Source organism: Pseudorca crassidens, chromosome 4 (genome assembly GCF_039906515.1).
Source record: "Pseudorca crassidens isolate mPseCra1 chromosome 4, mPseCra1.hap1, whole genome shotgun sequence".
In the NCBI taxonomy this organism is placed as follows: Eukaryota; Metazoa; Chordata; class Mammalia; order Artiodactyla; family Delphinidae; genus Pseudorca; species Pseudorca crassidens.
Genome location: NC_090299.1, coordinates 135,378,239 through 135,398,804, shown reverse-complemented (window position 1 = coordinate 135,398,804; position 20,566 = coordinate 135,378,239). Strand labels below are relative to the sequence as shown.

At 39.6% G+C, this 20,566-nt stretch overlaps 1 long non-coding RNA gene across 1 annotated transcript in view; it reads right to left on the bottom strand.

The window, feature by feature from the left end:
* The window catches only part of LOC137223997 (uncharacterized), a 160,142-nt gene extending 146,072 nt beyond the window's left edge, over positions 1 to 14,070 (bottom strand). The window contains exon 1 of the long non-coding RNA XR_010943173.1: positions 13,958 to 14,070. This is a non-coding gene — a long non-coding RNA (uncharacterized lncRNA). The remainder of the gene's footprint in view (positions 1 to 13,957) is intronic.
* Between the last annotated feature and the right edge of the window lie 6,496 nt (positions 14,071 to 20,566).

Below are 20,566 nucleotides of genomic sequence, written 5' to 3'. Positions count from 1 at the left end.
CTTCATGAATTGAAAATACTAAGACAAAATATAGTAACACCTATATTCAACAGCAGGCATAAAAGGAAAGCAAACAAGAAAAAACTACATGAATAAATACATCAATCTAGAGTGCAATTGCCATCTTTTGATTTTTGTTTTCTTAAAACCTTTCATTTTGGTTTTACTGGTCTAAAAAAATTAATAATAAGAAACCTCAATTAAAGAGAGTCAGGAGACTAGAAGTGTAGCTCTCACACCCTACAATGATAGCAGAGCCCAAGAGGAAGAAGAAAGACTCCTTCCTGGCAAGGACTCAGCCACTGAGAAGCCATAGATGCTGTTTTCTATAGCCCTCCCAACTTCCCTTTCCTCTCTATAAAAGAGCTCTCCTTCCCTTGCCCTGCAGAGAATTGTATGTGGCTCACCATGGTTATAGACCCCAAATGCAATTCTCTGCTGATACCAAGTAAACCCATTTTTGCTAGAGAAATAAATGGCAGTCTATTTGGTTTAGGTCAACACTAGTATACAAGAGATTTTAGAATTATTCAGATTTCATTCAAGACAATTACAGCTTTGAGGCAAAAAGAAATTTCTTATTAGATTCTGAATACTTAATATGATAAATATGAAATGTATTTTCTAAAAACTCTACTTTCATCCTAAAAAGTATGGAGTTTTTCAAAATATTTGTATTACTCTGAAGCCCAAAAAAGCAGGTACTTTATTAGTATTTCTTATACTTTTCTGAGTCAGAGTTTTATTAAATTGGTAAAATATTTTATACACTTAAAAGTGAGCAGTCTAGGGCTTCCCTGGTGGTGCAGTGGTTGAGAGTCCGCCTGCCGATGCAGGGGACGCGGGTTCGTGTCCCGGTCTGGGAAGATCCCACATGCTGCGGAACGGCTGGGCCCGTGAGCCATGGCCGCTGGGCCTGCGCGTCTGGAGCCTGTGCTCTGCAACGGGAGAGGCCACAACAGTGAGAGGCCCACGTACCGCAAAAAAAAAAAAAAAAAAAAAAAAAAAGCACTCTATGTCTTCCCACTCATGATTACAATACGCTAACCAAAAGCTTAAAACAAAATAACTACAAGTCCAAAAACCAAACACCATGGTGACAGGAAATTTCACGACTCCAAACCCAACATTTTCTTAGCACTTTGTCTCAGACTAATGCAAAGTGTTTGGTGGCATTCCTTTCGCACACAAACTAGAGCTAAAAGGAAAGATTTCAAAGGCTCATATTTACACATGGTAAAAATCCTTTACTCTGGTGGAATAACAGCTGGTTAGAGAGGGGAATAAAACAGCCTGTACAGGAGCTGAGTAGCTTCTGGTCTCCACAGTAGCAGTGTATCATACTCTGATCCTTTTAATCACCTAATTCCCTTAGGATAAAGAAAGGAGCAAGGAGACAAAAGCACCAAGACAAAAAACAAAGGTCGCAATTTGTGGAATGGATGATGATAAGTCCACAAACATGGCCAGGAGGTGACTCTAACCACCTACAGTTATATGACATTTCCTTAGAATTATTCTTTCACTGAGGGTGATAGGTTGCTATTGATCAGGCAGAGGTTAGTTGAAATTACTCATTCCCCCCCACCTTGTATGCCACAGCACGTATGAAAGATGGCACCCTGGGGATGGGGGGCAGTTTGCAGACAAGCCACAATTCATAGCAGGATGACTGGTCTCCACAGGAGTGAAATTCACGATACTTTTCTTCTTACTGTAAGCCTTCGTTTGATTTCTAGGAAAGATGCTGAACAACTTTTGAATGATCAGAACTACATCTCAAAGCCAGACCCATGGAGCTCTGCCTCAGGACCCCTGGGGGCATTGTTACAGCACAGATTCCCAGGGCCGATCATCAGAGATTCTAGCAGAGCGAGCCTGGCGTGGAGCCAAGGAAGCTGAATTGAACAAGCAGCCTCAGGGGGTCCTTATGCATCCTACACTTGGAAACCACTCATGTAGATCTTGGGAGTTACTCAAAAATCTAACTTTAGCTAACTTTCCTTCCCTCTGCTGTTTGTGTTGGCATTCAAAAGATCATTTATAAATGTGACAGATTCTACTTTTCTATAGATGACCTACAGAGATAATCCATTTTTGAGACAAAAAACAACAACAACAACATAGGGAAACATTCAAAACCACTGAAGTGAAAGAGAACAAAAATCTGTTTTGGAAAAACTAGCCATAAACTCACAATGAAAAGCATAAACTTTGGCTTCACTAATTTTATTTAATTCCCTATATCACCACATCAATTATAGTAATGCCCATCTAATTAGCATACAGAATATCTTTTCCTTTTTATAAGACAGAATTCTTATGTTAAAATACAGAAACCTAGTGCTGTAAATCACTAACTTATTTCAGACCTTCTGAAGAATTATACAAGTTACATTTAGATGCCCATCCAATTGTATTCATATATTCAGAAATTCAAACGTCTACCTAGTACCTTTTAAATGCAAGGCAGTGCTCAACGTGCTGGAGTTAAAGGAAGTCAAAAACCCCTGCCGTCATAGAGCTTACATTCTAGGAAGAAAGACAATAACAGTTACATAAAATAACTGCCATGTCAGATGGTGAAAAGTGCTACCAAAAAATATAAAGCCAGGGATGAGATGGTTGCAGGTTTTAATAACTGGTATGCAAAACCTTAAAAAAGAAGATGACAATTGAGTAAAAATCCAAACATGATGAGGGAGCAAGTCTTACAAATTCTGGGGGGAAATGTTCAAGGCAGAAGAAATAGCAAGGGCAAAAGCCCTGAGGCAGAAGCATACTTGGCCTCTCAGGAACATCCCCAAGGCCAGTGTGGCTGGAAGGGAGTGAATGAGGGAAGAGTAGTAGAAGAGGAAGCGAAACACAATATCATTCAAGCAGAAGAGGCATATATCATGACCTTTGACTTTTATGCCAAATGAGATGGAGAGAAGCTACAGGAAGATTTTGCACAGAGAAATTACATGAGCTGACTTAGGTTTAAAAGGATCATTCTGGCATCTGATCTGTAGGAGAGACAATGACAGAAAAAACGAAACCAGGTAGAAGGTATTCCAGGGGTGAAATGATGCTGGATAAGACTAGAATGGCAGTTGTGGTGGTAAAAGAAATGGTAAGATTCTGGAAAAATTGCAAGGCAGAGCCCAAAGGATTTATGGAAGAATCTGGCGTGGGTTTAAGAAAGAGAAGGGTCATGGTTTCATCTGAGAAATTGAAAAAATGGAGCTGCCGTTTACTGGATGTGGAAGACTGAGAGAAGCAGGTGTTGGGACATGGTAATGTCAAATCATCTTTTAGACATCCAGGTGGCAATGTCAAGTAGACAGTTGGATCAATGAATCTGAAGTTCAGAAGAGATACCTGGGCTGGAGGTATAAATGTGTGAATCTCCAATCTGGTTGATATACACTACATAGTAAGTGTAAATAGAAAAGGGAAGTTCAGTGTCAAAATACTGCTGCCCTTCAACATCTAAAGATCAGAGCTGAATAGGAGCCATCAAAGGGACTGAGAAGGAGTGACCAGTGAGGTAGTAGGAGTGTCCCTGAAGCCAAGTGATGAACACATTTCAAAAAGGTAGGAATGATCAGCAATGTCAAATGCTTAGGGATCAGTAACATGAGGACTGGGAACTGACCATCAGTATTCACAACAGGGACATGAATGCTAATCTTCACCAGAGCAGTTCGATGTACTTGTGGGATTAAAATCCTGATTTCATTGAATTTGGGAGAGAATAGGGGAAGAGGAGTTGGAGAGAACCAATACAAAAAATTCATTTCAAAGGGCTTCCCTGGTGACACAGTGGTTGAGAGTCCGCCTGCCAATGCAGGGGACACGGGTTCGTGCCCCGGTCCGGGAAGATTCCACATGCTGCGGAGCGGCTGGGCCCGTGAGCCATGGCCGCTGAGCCTACGTGTCTGGAGCCTGTGCTCCGCAACGGAAGAGGCCACAACAGTGAGAGGCCCGCGTACTGCAAAACAAACAAACAAAAAACAACAATCTGAACTAGCCATCATAAAAAGCTTTCCAATTCACTTAAGAAATTTCTCCTTTTAATCTTGACAAAAATCAGTTTGAGCATTTCTCACTCTTCCTCAGCAGTGCTGAGTCATGACTATTACCCCTGCCTGCTAGATGTGCATCTTGGAGGGTTTGTTGCTGAATCTATCAGTCTTTCACTTTATAAGACAGTGAGGAATAGTTTTTAAATACCTCACTCAATCCAACCTCCATCCTTTATTCTATGGTATAAAAATCTCTATGGTGTGATTTAGACTAACATTCTTTCTAAGTTTATTCCTACCAATACTATGCTAAATGCAAATCAGAGGAAATCACTCTCAATCTTGAGCTTTTGAAGACTTAGATAGTTATACCAAAGGATGATGTAAAATTTCCCAGAGCTGAATTAATTTTAGTTCAAAACCATATGGCATATTACATATAATTTACTAATGGCAAAAGAAATCAAACTCAGATTAACCAAGAAAGGATTTTACAGCTCAAAAAGTCAGGATATTTTCTATGAATCACAGGAATTCCTATAGTCAGTCCTGCTTCTGCATTCTTCACAAATCATGAGTTTCCATTCATTGCTTCTAATTAACACAGCTGCACATCTTGCTGCATTTCCCATTCATCCATTGGTTGCTGGGCAGTGACTCAAGTAAGCTGTGAGAGAGGTATAGTTGGCATTTAGAAAAAAAAAATCGAGACTTATAGCCGCTTTGTGATTTCATAGACACCACCTGCCATCACCAGGAACAACTGGAACTTCCTCATCTTATCCACAGTGATACCTCAGGTGCTTAATATCACTTTATTGAAACATAAAATTGGCAAGAGAGGGAATAACATCAATGCCCACCCTACAGGACTTCAATATATATATTTTTCATTTTAAGATATCTTACAAGTTTATATTCAAGTGAATATGCTTGTTTGTGGCATATTTTGATCACATATGTAGTCATTTGATAATGGGTATTTATAGTCCGAGCCCTAATTATAGCGCATCCTTATGGAAAAGGGGAATTCGCCTTGCCACTCTGTTAATATGATGCCGTTTCAGGGACCGCCTGTGTCTCTTTTGTTGATCCTTTAGTTGACTGGCTAATTGATTAAAAGACTGGCCTATGTCTATGGTGATGTGCAATAACAAGAAATAAATATTTCCAAGCATATACTAGTTTCTTAATAAATATTACTTCATATTTGCATTTTTAAAATCTCTTCAAGATCCATTCACCAATTAACATATCATCGAGTTTATGTTTCTCCTCTGTTGTGGGTGCTCTGTGTCGCTTGGACTTTCCATTCATAAACCTTTCCTTCTGATGATCCATTCAAACACAAAGTAGCTTAGATGCTGGATAGAGTGTGCTCTAGAGTCAGATTATCCAAGCTTCAATCCTGGCTCCAGCACTTGGTACCTGTGTGATCCTAGGAAATTGACTCAAAGTCTATGAGCCTCATTTGTTACATGGAATAATAATAACGAACACATCATAATGTCATGGTGTGGATTAAACACACTAATTCATGTAACATGCTTAGCCCTGTATGCCTAACAAATAGGAAGAATTCAATAAGTTTTATATGTTTTTATATATTTATAAATGTACTTTATACATGCACATATTATATATAATGCAATTCTATATATGTGTTATATATATTTTATATATATATTATATATATAATATATATATAGAAGTTACTTTATCCAGACTGCCTTGGTATATGGGAAGTATTTAGAATGGGTTGATTCCAATTCTTCCATTTACAAGTTGTTTAACCTCTTTGAGACTCAGTTTTTCAGTTGTTAAAATGGGATAATTCTTACCTCAGGTAATTCATAAAGGCCTCCTAATATAGTCCCTCACACTTCATAGGTATTCATTAAAAGGTGGTACTAATTACTATCTATATTCGTTTGCTAGATCTGCCGTAACAAAATACCACAGACTGGTTTGGTTTCTTCTGAGGTCTCTGTCCTTGGCTTGCTGATGGCCATCTTCTCACTATGTCCTCACATGGCCTTTCTTCTGTGCACACACAGCATCCTGGTGACTCTCTGGGTGTCCTAATCTCTTTTTATAAGGACACCAGTGAGCTTGGATTAGGGTCCACCTTAATGGCCTCATTTTAACTTAATTACTTCTTTTAAGGCTCTATCTCCAAATACAGTCTCATTCATACACATACATGTATGTGTGTGTGTGTGTGTGTGTGTGCGTGTGTGTGTATTTGAATCTCTTTGCTGTACACCTGAAACTAACACAATACTGTAAATAAACTATATCTCAATTTAAAAAAAAAAGAATCAGAATACTGTGAAGTGAGAAAAAATTTAAACAGATATAAGAGGAAAAAAATTTTATCGGAATTGATAACATTAACTTGCCAAAACCAACTTTGGCACACACCATAGCTTGCCTACTCAACAGTCATTTGCTCACCTTTGCGCCAATAAAACTAAATTGTGTCCATCCTCTTCAAGAAACCATGGCCACAGAGGAAGATGAACTCTCCAGAGCCTGGGGGTGAATCATGATTGGCTTAAAGCCAAACATAGTTATTTCACTCCCTTTTGCAGTGACTGGCCTAGGTGTAGACCAAAGAACATGAACGTGAGTCTACAAAGAGCTGTGGAAAAAGGAATACATACAGGAAAGAAGTCATTTCTTTCAAATACTGTCATATGAGGATATGATTCTTGGAGCTCCTGCAGCCATCTTGTTCTCCAGAGTGAATTCCTTTTCTTTCTCCCCTCTGAGACTGTGCACAAAATAAGAGAACAAAGCTTCTGAAATCAGAGACTAATTGTTCTTAGTACAGAAATTAATGTAAAAGAATTGCTGAAAGACAAACAACCTAGATCACTTGGACACTCAGCTACAAGAAGATCAAGAGCAAATAACTGGGGAAAATATATGATTCCAGACCAGGATTCTTGAAGAATTGATACAGGAAAGGTTCATATTAGTGAGAAAGGTAATAAATTATCCTTAATTCCTTTTAAAAGCATTATCTTTGAAAATTATTCTTCTATTTAATGCTATTTGTATAATAAGATGAATATACTGAATTGGAAAAATTTTCTGTTTACACAAAGAGAATTCAAACAATAAGTCACTATGATCTCTTGCAAAACCAGCAGAGACAGGGTAGCCCTACTGCTGTCGACAGCACCTTGCCATCATTTGGCACCATTTTATTTGAGAATTAAAACTCCAGCTTAAAAATATTATGAAAAGATAGTAATTATCAGACTAGTATTCCCCTTTAGTCTGAACCAGTCACATTGGGGTATTTTTAAATTATGAATTAATCTAAATTTTACACGGCTAGAAAAGCTCAACTTTTTTCACTGCTCTCTCCCTTTCATTTTCAAATTCACCATGACTATGTGTCTATGTAAGTGAGAGGTGGGACAGCTATACGTTCTCATGATATGTGGAAGACATGCACTGCAAGAATCTTAGCATGCAACTTGGAAACTCTAGGCCCCATGGGAACAGAGACTGGGTCTGTCCTGCTTACCTCTGTGTCCTCATTGCCTTGAGAATGCAATAAATATTTGTTAATGGGTGAACGAATGGGATGAATGAATGGGAGCTAAAAAGAAGTCAGAGCTACCATTAAATACTAGTTCCCTCTATCCCTCACCCCACACCCAATTATTGTACTGAACTATTTATTAATCTTCACTGTACAACCTGATTTTTGCCTACTCCGAAAAGATTCTGTCAATCATGACCATTAAATCCCAATTCAATACCTAGATTTACACTTACAGTCACTTTTACCAGTGTTTCAAAATTTTTCATGTGTTTCTTGAAATAACTTTACATGCCCCTACCTGTCTATCTGTGATCTGGCATCATTTTACAATAGGCCATTTTAACTACATTCAATAAATAAGACTATGGTTCTTCACAACTTCTAAGAAAGATGAATTTACCCATGATGCTGTTTTCAAGGAGCTGGGAACAGAAGATGTGACAAAACAGGTCAGAAAAAAAAATTGATCATGTTGACGGTGCTCTGTAACACAGTAATCACACAAACCAAAGTGGCAAGATGATCACAGGCCTTTGGCGACAGGACTGATTAACTTAAAGAGCAATTTAGCAAGACAGAACAGTTCATCTTGTTCAGTGAATGGAAACTGTCGGAGTTTAAAAGCCATCGTTTTTATAGCATCTGTAGCCTAGCATACAGAAAAAAGAATCGTGAAGTTTAAATCCAGGTGATAATTTATTTCTGGTAAACACATTATTAAATAAGCACTTCATTTTAATTTGAATAAGTTAACACTCCCCTCCTGGACCCATACTATCCCTGTTCCCTTTTGAAGGAATGTGGTAAAGAGTGAAGGCAGGGGATAGTGGGGGGAGTGAGAGAAAGGCTCTTGGTCATCAACGGATAACCACGCCCTCTTTTGGCACTGATTCTAAAAAGCTCTTAGAGTCAGATTGTCTCTTGGAGCAAAGGAATTTAATTAAAATATGGAAGATTATTCTTCACCTTGGAGGAAAACAAATATTTCTTGGCTAGGTTATAGACTTAGAGGCAACTGGAATGCCCATTCTTTGCAGTAGACTGGATTAATGACTTCTGCCCTTCCAAATCTTCATGGAAGCCCATCTGGGCCAGTAGAAAGGACAGGCAGAATCAGCAGTAATGGAACAAGAAACGGTTAAACCTTCTACATGGCAATTCAGTGTTTTTAATGTAATTACACCCAATGATCTCATCTTCAACTTTCTTAAAAAACACCCACTGGCATTTCAGAGCAAGATTAGAAATATAAATTAGCACGGAGAAAAGAAGAGAGTCAGTATGGCATGCGAGACAGCAGTGCAAATTCTGAAATGAGACCCATCTGAGTACAAAACCCAGGCTCCCCATTTTTACTGTGTCTACTGGGGAAGCTACTTACGTTCTCCAAGCCTCAGTGCTCCCTGTACGTTAGCGGAGATGAGCGTTCCTATTTCACAGCATGGATTTAAAGATCACACGAGATTATGTATGTAAAGCATTCCCAGAGTGCCTGCAGTTGGTAAGCACTCAAGAAATAGTACTTACGATTATGCTACCACCAACAATGACCCATATTCGCATCTCACGAAGAAGCACTGTAAACATTTTAGCATGTAGTCTTTCATTTAGTTTTCTATGTGTAAGCTCCCCATATGTTTTATTCAATAATGGAGATCATAGTATGCTTAATGTCTGCAGCTTGCTTTTTTTTTTTTTTTTTGCGGTACGCGGACCTCTCACTGTTGTGGCCTCTCCCGTCGCGGAGCAACAGGCTCCGGACGCGCAGGCTCAGCGGCCATGGCTCACGGGCGCAGCCGCTCCGCGGCAAGTGGGATCTTCCCGGACCAGGGCACGAACCTATGTCCCCTGCCTCGGCAGGCGGACTCTCAACCACTGCACCACCAGGGAAGCCCTGCAGCTTGCTTTTTTAAAACAATCTTTCCATGTCAATAAAGTTTCACAATACAATTTCCAGTGGCTTCATAATAATCTCTTTTGTATATCTGCAATCATTTATTTCACTGATCCCCTTAACGCTAAGCATTTAGGATGCACCCAAATTTTTGCCATGATAAACAATCCCATGATTGTTGCACATAAATACCTCAGTATAATCCTCACTGGGTTAAATTCCTAGAAGTGAAATCACTGGGTCAAACAAAGTATACGTGCGCTGTTTTAGATTTTTTGACACATTATGACAAATTCTCTCGCAGAAAAGCCTCTCATTGAGAATACATGAAATTCACTTTTTCTGAAACTGTCCACAACACTGGGTATTGCAATTTTACTTTCAACGAGAAAAAGCACTGCCAATATCGTAGCAATGAGAAAGTGGTTCACTGCTGTCACTAAAAAACAAAAGCTCTTTAAATATTAATTGAAATCTCCTAATTACTATTTTCCAGTTGAAGTTTATTCTAGAGGAGGAATCGACAAACTATGGCCCACAGGCCAAATCTAACCCACAATCTATTTTTGTACATCCCACAAGCTAAGACCTGTTTTTACAGATGAGCATTTGCAATTGATTTGATGACAGGAAATGCTACCTTGAACTCCAATTCAGCAAAATGTTACTGGAAAAAATTCATTTCTTCTCATTAGCCAACCTGTATTACAAAACCTTGTATGTACTCAATAATCCTTATAATTATATTTTGAATTTTGTAAAAAAAAAAAAAAAGATATTTTGTGGATATTTGTTTTTTCTCATGTTATATAAGTATGTAATCATCTCAATTTTGTATCTTGGCCCACAAAGTGCAAAATATTTACTCTCTGGCTGTTTACAGAAAAATTTGTCAACCCCTCGTCTACAGTGTTCATTAAAAATACAAAAATTTAAATATATTTTTAAGTATTTCACCTAATATACTAGAGTGAAAAATTTAACAAGGGCACTCGTTTATTCTGATGTCAGTACTTTCCAAACCTGCAGTTTTCAGGTGTCCCAGAGACGATCTCAGGAGGAAAATGAGGGCAAGAGAAGCCAAGTCCCCGTACTTGAACCATTTCTATTGCCTTTTCTTTCACATCTGGGTCCCAAATAACATTTCATGTAAAAATTAATCTCACTATTTAAAAGAAGAGTCTGAAAGCTGCTTCCCAATACGGAACAGGGCTTCGCTTACGCCACAGGCTGCTTCTGTATATTCTCATCTAGGGCCTGTTGACAGGAGACAGTTCCCAGCAGGCCCAGCCCACCTGCTTTCAGATCAAACTGCTCCACTTCTTAAGTGGTTATATTTCTGATTGATAAAATAACTAATGATCAATGCAAATAAGTCTAAATTAGTACTAGTCACATTTTCTCCTTTCAGGAGGAGACTAATCTTGATTCATGCAAACTATTTCACACTTAAAACTGTTAAGCAACTATTCCCACAGCAAGGGAGGCAAGATAGAATGTACAAGGAGCGAATAAGCACAGAACAGAAAATGTTAAGCCTAACTTTCTTTCAGTTTTCTGAGCCATTTATTTAGGCTGTGAGAATAAACTTACACTGACGCTGTTCCTTCTCTCTGTGGCAAAATGTAATGCAACGGTTAGGAGCGAAAAAATAAACACAGGAATAAGGACTGGGTTGTTTTTCCATTAACTGTGACTTTCTTGATGATTGTGCATTTCCAGAAGGTTTAACATAATTGCTTCTTCTCCCTTCCTGAAGCTCTTTTAGATACATCCTGACACATTCCCACACGCATAGCTCTTCTACCCCCTGGGTGCAGTTTGGCAGAGAAATTCTTTCAACTAAGCAAGAAAGAAAATAGTTTGTTCTTTACTGGGTTCACGCTATTGAAAGTCAACAACAAAATCGCGTATCAGTTCCATAACAGGAACTCTGGGTACTAGAATTTAAATTTCTGTAATCAGTTTATATCAAATATCTTCATTCTGGAATCAGGTAAGTCAAGACAATGAGAATAGAATCAATAAAACTGTCAAAAGAGTAACATGATAATGGCAAGAATAACTAATGTTTGGGTGCTTACTGTATAGCAGGCCATGAACAGGTCATGAGAACCAGATTCGATTGACTTCCAGTAATAATAACACTCACTTGTTATAACCATGCCCTGTTCTAACTCCACTGTGTGTATTAACTGCTTCAAGGTAATGGCACCAATGAGGTAGATGCCATTATTATCACCATTTTACAGATGTGGTTTAGCAGATCGCCATGCTTATGGAGCTGGATTTGAGCCTGGGCCTCTTAATCCCAGAGCCATCCACAATGGTGCTCGTCCATGACATTCTTTTGCCTCTCAAACCTGCCTGATGATGGAAGGTGAGATTATAGTAAGATAAGCTCTAGTCTTAGCTGTCACTGAAATACTGAAAAGAACAGCTAAAAAAAAAAGAAATAGAAACTGCTGAGAATGAAATAGGAGGTAACTACTACAAAGGGTGCATTTGACCTCTGTTATCTTCGAAAGCTTCGAGAATAAAAACCAGAAAGCTGAGCTCGATACCAGTCTCAATACATTGGACCAGTAGACGAAGAGGGCCAGAGTCCTCAGATCTGGCCTACATGGAAGGGATGACCATGAGAAGGGCAAGAGCTAAGGACCTAGCAGTTCCTCCCAAATGCTGATCCAACCACAGCATTGTCAATAGGCACCGGGATAAGTGGCAGATGTTATAAGAATCACAAAAAAATGAATGAAAGTAGTCGCCATTTCCAAAGGTGTATTCTAAGTGATCCTAATAAGAATTATCCAAATATGGGGGGAAGAAAAAGGCTATGTGGTTTGATAATATGGGGAGACGCTGGGTCAAAAAGAGTTACACTGGCTTCTTTACTGCAGGACTTCTAGAGTCTTTGATAGACTCAAGTGAAACTCCATGGGATGACTACAATATGCAACACTTCTTAAACCTTTTGAACACAGAATTCTTTCTTCTTAGAAAAAGATGTTAACATTTTGTAGCTTACCCTTTTTTTCCATGGAACACAGTTTGAATGATTAATCAACCTTTATTCTCTCTCTGTGGTGAAATTATCAGAGTGCATTGCTGGGGGAAGGCTTTGTGCTGTGTGTCCCAGGTGTTCACATCCACACAAACTTGACATGTAAATTAGTGTTATAAATCAGCAAAACCAGCTGCACTGCAATGTGATCCATCAGGTGCACTGCAATGTGATCCATAAACAGTACCGTTGAATCTAGAGGTTCTCTTAACTAGCTGAGTTGGGAAGGGGAGATTAACTGTAGACAACGTGTGTATGTATTATTTCTGCTGTATATGGAGAGAGGTGCCCTCACGTTCATCCAAAATTCAAAGGATTCCAGAATCCAAAAAAGTTTAAGAACCAACTGTACTTTACCTAGTAAAAATAATCTTTGCAAAGGTGATGGTAACACTGAATCCCAGGAGGGCCGAAATCAAGATGGCGGAGTAGGAGGATACTGGCCTCACCTCCCCTCACAAACATGAAACACTACAACTTGCATATATAGCAACTCCCACTAAAATCAACTTGGGGACTAGCAGAGCAGCTCTTCCATAACCAAGGCGGTAAAGAAAGATCCCTATGGAGTCAGATAGTCATGGAGAAGAAGAAATCTGGCCAAGACCCACACCCCTACCAGGGGACCCAGAAGAAACGGGGGATACCATAGGCTTGGGCATCCTCCCTGGGGAGCAAGGGGTGAGAGCCACTTGTTAGGCATCCCAGCCCTGGGGTCTGACACTGGGAAGACGAGTGCCCTCAGCTGGTTTGAAACCCAGTGGGGCTTACTAGAGAGCTGTAAGTACCCAAGGCTCTGCTCTTAAAGCGTGCACACGTAGACTTGCTTACTCCCAATCACAACACGGAAGCAGAAGATAAAAGACTACGTGGGGCTCTGCTGGCTTGTCAGGACTGCCACAGGGTGCCCCTCCCCCAGCCCACTCAGGGCTCGTGCTCCAGCCCCTGTAGCACCGTTACTGCACCCCACGGAGGCAGAGACCGCCATTGCCAAAGACACTGTGCATGCCTGGAGAGAACAGGGCCGGCTCAGACCCCGGCCCTGCCTCTGATCACAGTAGAGGCAGCCGTTGTCAGCGTGCACGTCACTGTGCACAATGGGAAGGGGCAAAATTAGCTCCAGGGAGGAGACTACCCTCGCAGGTGGGTGCCTCCCTGTGCACATTTGGGAGGAAGTGAGGACAAGGCCTCTGGCTCCAGCCCCGCCTCTAGCTAAGGCACGCACACTGCGGGGAAAGTGAAACCAGCGCAGAAGTGCAGCCCCAAAACCTCAGGCCTTGGCAATGGCCCAAAACCAAGGCAGAGACTGCCGTCCCACCTAGGAGAAGCCCAACTCCCTCAGGGCTCCTAGCCCAGCCCCTCAGGCCCCGATCTCTTCCCCAATAGGGCTGAGACAACCACTGAGCACGGGAGAAGCCCTGGCTTACACCTGGCTCTGGCCTCAGCCCCTCCAGTTCCAGCCGTGACTTCCACCAAGGCGGTAGCTGCCGGCACACCCCAGGGGAAGACACAGCCCATGCTCACTCCACATCCAGCTCGTCCACCACAGTCACTGGGCTCACACAGATGCAGTCTGTGTGACACTCCCACACAAGGACACTCCCACACAAGGACACAAGCGTCAAGACTGGGATAGGTAACTGTTTCAGGTAATTTCTTAGAGACAGAGAAAGTTAAACAAAATGAGAAGACACAGGAATATGTTTCAAACTTTGATGAGCATAAAGTGCTTATTATTATTATTATTATTATAACATTGAATCATATTTCCTCTATCAGAGGCAGTATAGGAAAGGAAAAAAATCTGTAGCATTTTGAGTAATGTGCGTCTGAAAACCACCACAAACTACAAAGAAATAGGAAATTATCAAAGAAGAATTACAACCAAAGCAAAGTTCTCTGTCAGGCAAGGTCAACATGACAATTAAGTCATTTCATGAATCCATCTGAATCCAGGCAGGAATTCCACTGATCTTAAGTACCTATTACAAAACACCAACATTTTAAGTGAAAATAACATTTAAGTATTTCTCTTCTAAAATAATATTAGTAATATTCCTGCTACACATATATACTTTCAAAGAAAGCAAATCTGGGGTAATAGCTAAACCTTAAAAACACCCTCAATTAAAATTCTTTGTAAACAATAATAAGCTCTCTGGTCTTGTTACCATGAAATAGAAACTATTTGTTATCTCTAAGTGATATTCGGAAAATGGAGAAGCTGATAAAATAATACAAGTTGAGTGTTTACCACTTACCAGACATATTTCATGCATGGCCACTTTTAACCCTGCAAGACAGAAATTATTATCCCTGTTTTGCAGATAAGGAAACTGAAGTTCAGAGAGGTATAACCAAGCTCACATAGCAAGTAGATATCAGAGGTAAGATTAAAAGTCCGATCTCTCTGATTCCAAAATCCTTTCCCCTTCAACGCATCTGTTCCTTCTAAGATTTTTTAAAAACCAAATAATTAAAATTAATAAACTAAAAAACAAACTGTAGAGAAATATTTTTAGTGATATAAGATCAAATCTAAAAACTTAAATACCTGAAATAAGTTCACAGTAAATTTTTAATAAGGAAATATTTCTATAGTTATTTTTATAATTACATCCATAGGAGAAACTTCAAAAGGAAAATTACTTTTAACAGAAGTACCACATAGTAAGTGGCAGTATAAGTGGTAAATGAAAGAAATAATATAACATAATTTAAAATAGCAGAAGCACTTAATGGCTAGTATTTATTGATTGATTGGCAATAGACCAGCACTGAAAAACATACAAGTGTTATATTTAATAAAATGTTCTCTGCTCAATATTACCTATTTTTATACAGATCTTGAAATAGCAATGGCAAGTTCTGTATTTTAAAACCAGGTTGAAGGATGATCTAGTTTCTTTGCACCCTGAGTCCTTCTTAAGAAAGTTTTTTACCTTCACTAGTTCTGTGAGGGTAACTCACAAATCATTTATTTCAGTTTGATAAACAAACCATTCAAGGAAGACACTTCCCATTCTTTATTTGTCAGCAGAGAAATACCACCTTCAAAAATACCTTTCCCTGAATATCCATCCACCACCATTTCTCCAATGAATGAGTAAATGAGATTCCATACCAGCATCACAGGTTGGAAACTCCAAAGTGTTGTCAGGAGATCATTCAAGCCCATGACTCACAATGCAAATGGAAGCAGGACAGCCAGTTAGGATTTCCACCTGGAAATTAAGAGCTAGGTAGCTTATGTGAGTATAATGAATTATCCTCTTCCGCCAAGTCCATAACCCATTCCCCAGTGGAGGTGTGAGTTAGTTTAACAGCTTAAAGACACAGGGAAGCCCCATGAAGATGAGGGAATCTTAACCCCACCAGCAGAAGGCAGGGGGATGCAGTGCCTGCACAGGGACAGCTCCATGGGCAGTGGGGCTGTTCAAGGACAGGAAGTTCCACAGGGCCAGCTTTCACACCCACTGCCCACCTCCAAGTCCAGGAAATCCCACCCTCTTTGATTTCCCAGGCCTCCTGGTATTAAGCATCTTCCTTTTCTCTCTTCCTCTTGGAGATGATCCCAACCTCTCATCCTCACCGAAGCATCTCCCCAACAAAGCAGAGATTGGAAATGGCAATGTTTCCTTGGTTCCAGATTCCAGTCCCAAAAGCCAACTCCAAAAAGTGAGAAGCCAGAGAATCAGCCAGAAGCTGCTTCTTCCTCTGCTACCCTGGAACAATCAGGCAATCCCTGAAGCACCATTAAGACCGGAAACCTATGAGAAAACTAACAGACCGGTCTGTCTGTTTGGCTTTTCTCATAAAATTTAGCTATTTAAATGTCATGACGGGAGTCATGGCTGGCTGGGCTCCTACGGGTGACAAGAGTTAGATAACACACTTCCTTCTGGTTTTCACAGAAGTAGGAAATCTTGGGAGAAAAAACATGAGTTAGCCCTCTTTTCCTCTTGATTTTGTGTGTGTGTGTGTGTGGTAAGAACCATGAACATGAGATCTACCCTCTCAACAAATTTTTAAGTGTACAGTATCGTTAACTCTAGGTGCAACGTTGTATAGCAGTTCTCTTGAACTTCTTCCTCTTGCTTAACTGAAACTTTATGCCCATTGATAAATAATCCCTATTTCCCCCACCCCCAGCCCCTGGCAACCACCTCTCCACTCTTTGATTCTACAATTCTATTTTAGATGCCTCTAGATAAGATACTTTTAGATAAATGGAATCATGCAGAAACAAAAGACACCAAGTGTTGGCAAGCATGTGGAGAAATTGGGGCCTTTGTACACTGTTGTTGGGAATGCAAAATGGTGCAGCCATTTTGGAAAGGAGTATGGAACTTCTTCAAAAAATTAAAAATATTGGGATCGACATACATACACTAATATGTATCAAATAGATAACTAATAAGAACCTGTTGTATAAAAAAAATTAAAAATAGAATTACTGTGATCTAGCAATCCCACTTCTAGGTATTTATCGAAAAGAATTGAAATCAAGATCTTGAAGAGATGTCAGCACTGCCATTTTCAAAGCAGCATTATTCACAATAGCCAAGATATGAGAACAACGTAAATGTCCATTGATGGGTGACTGGATAAAGAAAATACACTATATACATACAATGAAATATTATTCAGCCTTGAAAAATGAAGGAAATTCTGCAATCTGTGACAACATGGATGAACCTGGAGGACAATATGCTCAGTGAAATCATCCTGTCGCAGAAGACAAGTGCTACACGATTCCTCTTGAGTTTAGACATATAGAGAGGCATCTGGGGACTAGTGGAGGAGGGTGGCCCGCAGGCAGAGCTGGACATCAGAATTTGGATTACAAAAGGGAATACGCAGGAGGGCTGAATCAGTTCGTTTGTTTTCATTGTTAGCAGTCGAAAGCAACTCAAAAGGGTTTTCATGACTAGGAAAAGTGATTGTTACCCATGTCAGGAAGTCCCAGGGAAATGGGACTCCAAGGAGGAGGTTTGTTAATTCAGCTGCTAAGGATGTCATCCTAGACCATAGTTCCATATTCTATCTTGCATCCTCAGCACATCACCTGGGTCCTCATGTTATTACCTCTCAAGGTAACTGTTTTCATTTGCTGGGGCTGCCATAACAAAGTACCACCCACTAGGGGGTTTAAACAACAGAAATGTATGGTCTCACGGTTCTTAAGGCTAGAAGCCCAAGATCAAGGTGTGCATAGCGTTAGTTCTTTCTAAGGGCTGTGAGGGAAAATCTGTGTCACGTCTCTTTCCTAGCTTTTGGTGGTTTGATGGCAATCAGCATTCCTTGGCTTGTAGAAGCATCATCCCAATCTGCTTTTATCTTCTCTTAGCATTCTTCCTGTGGGCGGATCTGTGCCCAAATTTCCCCTTTTCATAAGAACACTAGTCATAGTGGATTAGGAACACACTCTTCTCCCGTCTGACCTCATTTTAACTAATTACACCTGCAATGACCCTATTTTTAAATAAGATCACATTCTGAGATACTGAGGATTAGAACTGCAACATATCTTTTTTTGTGGGGACACAATTCAACTTGTAACAGTAGTAAAACAGCTGCTCCAGACATCACATCTACACACAATGTCTCAAAGAAGTAAAGGGTATCTCTTCTTTTTAAGAAACTTCCCAGCACACACTGTCCTGTCTCAGGGATCAGAAACTGTGTCATATGCCTAAACAGTCACTGGTGAAGTGGTTGGAATTGCTGGGATTTGGAGGTGGGATGCTCCAGAGAATACAATGACCACTTTGACTGACAGCCAAAGGGAAGTAACATCACAAGATATTAAGCGTGTCAGTTATTATGTTCTCCTAAATTTTTCTGTCCTCTACGTTATGAACTTTTCTCCTTTTTTTCTAATTGCATTTATTAGGTTTTTTTTAGAATAAATGTTCACTGAAGAAAATTGAGAAAATGTTAATATTTTACCAAGAACCAATTTAAAATAGCTCATAATGCCACAAACAGAGATACCCCCTACTAACGCATTAGAAAATATCTTTCCCATCTGTATATACTATACATACATCCATATATAAAGAAAAATTGGGATTACAGAGGGCATACTGCTGAGTAGCCTCTGCTTTTTTTCAGTTAATATTAATTTAATTGTTTACATTGCCTTTCTCAGTGTATTAGAAGTAATCGTATTATCTAGAAACACCCCACCTCCAGTATATTTACACTCTACAGTGGTGTAAATGATACCAAAATGTATGCACTTGGGATCAAGGGAAATCAATTAAGTAGATACAGTGTAAATGACAGCAGTGTATTGATATCAAAAGTATCATTCTGGTGATCCCAAAAGCATCATTTAGTATCATTAATTGCAAAAGTGTTCCATCTCAAGTTAAGTCACGGAGGGAAGTTCTTGATTCGAGTGATGGGAAGGGAAAAACGGTCTAGCCAGAAAGGAATTAGACTTATTCACTAAAACCAAAGTCAAATAGTCAAACACAACGTCCTCTGTGAAGAATTGCCTGACTGATTCCCACTCCAGCCTAAAGAAAATTCTCCCACTTGTGCTCAATTACTATTTGCTGCGTGTCTGTCTGTCTGATTGCTGGTGTCCTCTATCGTAACACCTATGAGTTGTGGTATCATTGGTTTTTATGTGACTATTCCCTCACGATCCTCCTGAGAGCAAACATGAGATGATTCATCTTTGTATCCTCTGGGCCTTGAATGTATGTTTTATTGAACAAATGAACGAATTCTTTCATTCACAGGACAAGCTCAGAAATTTTTTTCTCATTCCCTGCAATGGTCTACCTTATTTTTACAAAAACAGTTGAAGTTTGAATGGTAAACTTTTAAAGTTTTAGTTGGAAAAAAGTGAAATGTAATTATTCCAACACTAACCTGGATATTATGCTTAAGTATTAGTGATGCATGTGCCTAAAAAAGCCAGGTGTCTATAAAAATCAAGTGATAACTTGACAACCAGGTGATGGTTGCTAAGAAACTGCATTTTTCTGTGAACACATGGTGTATGAAGTATGGCCTAGATTCATATCCTACATAAAACATCTTCCTCAGAGTTATCTAAAGAGTCTCATTTTGCATGGCTTGTCAAGGCATATAAGTGACTTTTTCTGCTGTCCTGCTCCTGCTATTAAAAATCATGATTCTATACATAGAATATTATTTCATCACCATGACCTGTTCTGGACTCCAGGTTGTTTAAATTACAGACTAAGGCCCTCTTCAGCTCCAAACATATCAGTGACATCAAATGTTACCCTCTCCTTTGGTCACCACTGAGGAACAACCACGGCTTCTGACGGACTAGCAGTGCTAAACACAAAAATTAAAATATCTACAATGTTTCTGTATTCCAAAGTGAAATAATAATGAACGAGGTTATCTGCAAGTTTTGAAGGACTTTTGTTCACCACTAGAGGAACATAATGGAGATTTTGCTATATTCTGCCCCAAATAGGAAGTTGACTCCAAATCCTGACGGCAGGGGGCAGGGGGGATGTTGTCCAAAAAGTACTTAGGGACTGTGCTAAATTTAAGTGCTAGAAATTGTGTTTACAATAAATATCTCAATATTTAACTGCTGTATTAGTTAGAAAGTTTGGTAAAGCACAAGGAACTATATTCAGTATCCTGTTATAAACCATAATGGAAAAGAGTATGAAAAAGAATATATCTCAATAACCGAATCACTTTGCTGTACACCAGAAACTAACACAGCATTGTAAATCAAGTATGCTTCAATAAAAAAAGAAAGTTTTCATTTCGAGTAACACAAACTCAAATTATCTAAAGCCAAAAGAAAAAAGGACTTAATATTGAAATAACTTGGATAACTCACAAAATTGAAGGAACTGCAGAGAAAATAGAAACACACTGGGGATGTCAGAGACTACAACCATGGACAACTTAATGACAACTCTCTCTCTCTACCCCAGTCTCTACTCTGTCATCTTCTCTCTGAGCTTCAGTCTCATTTTCCCAGGTTTCTCCTCATGCCAAGGAGCACCGGAGCCACATTCAAAGGC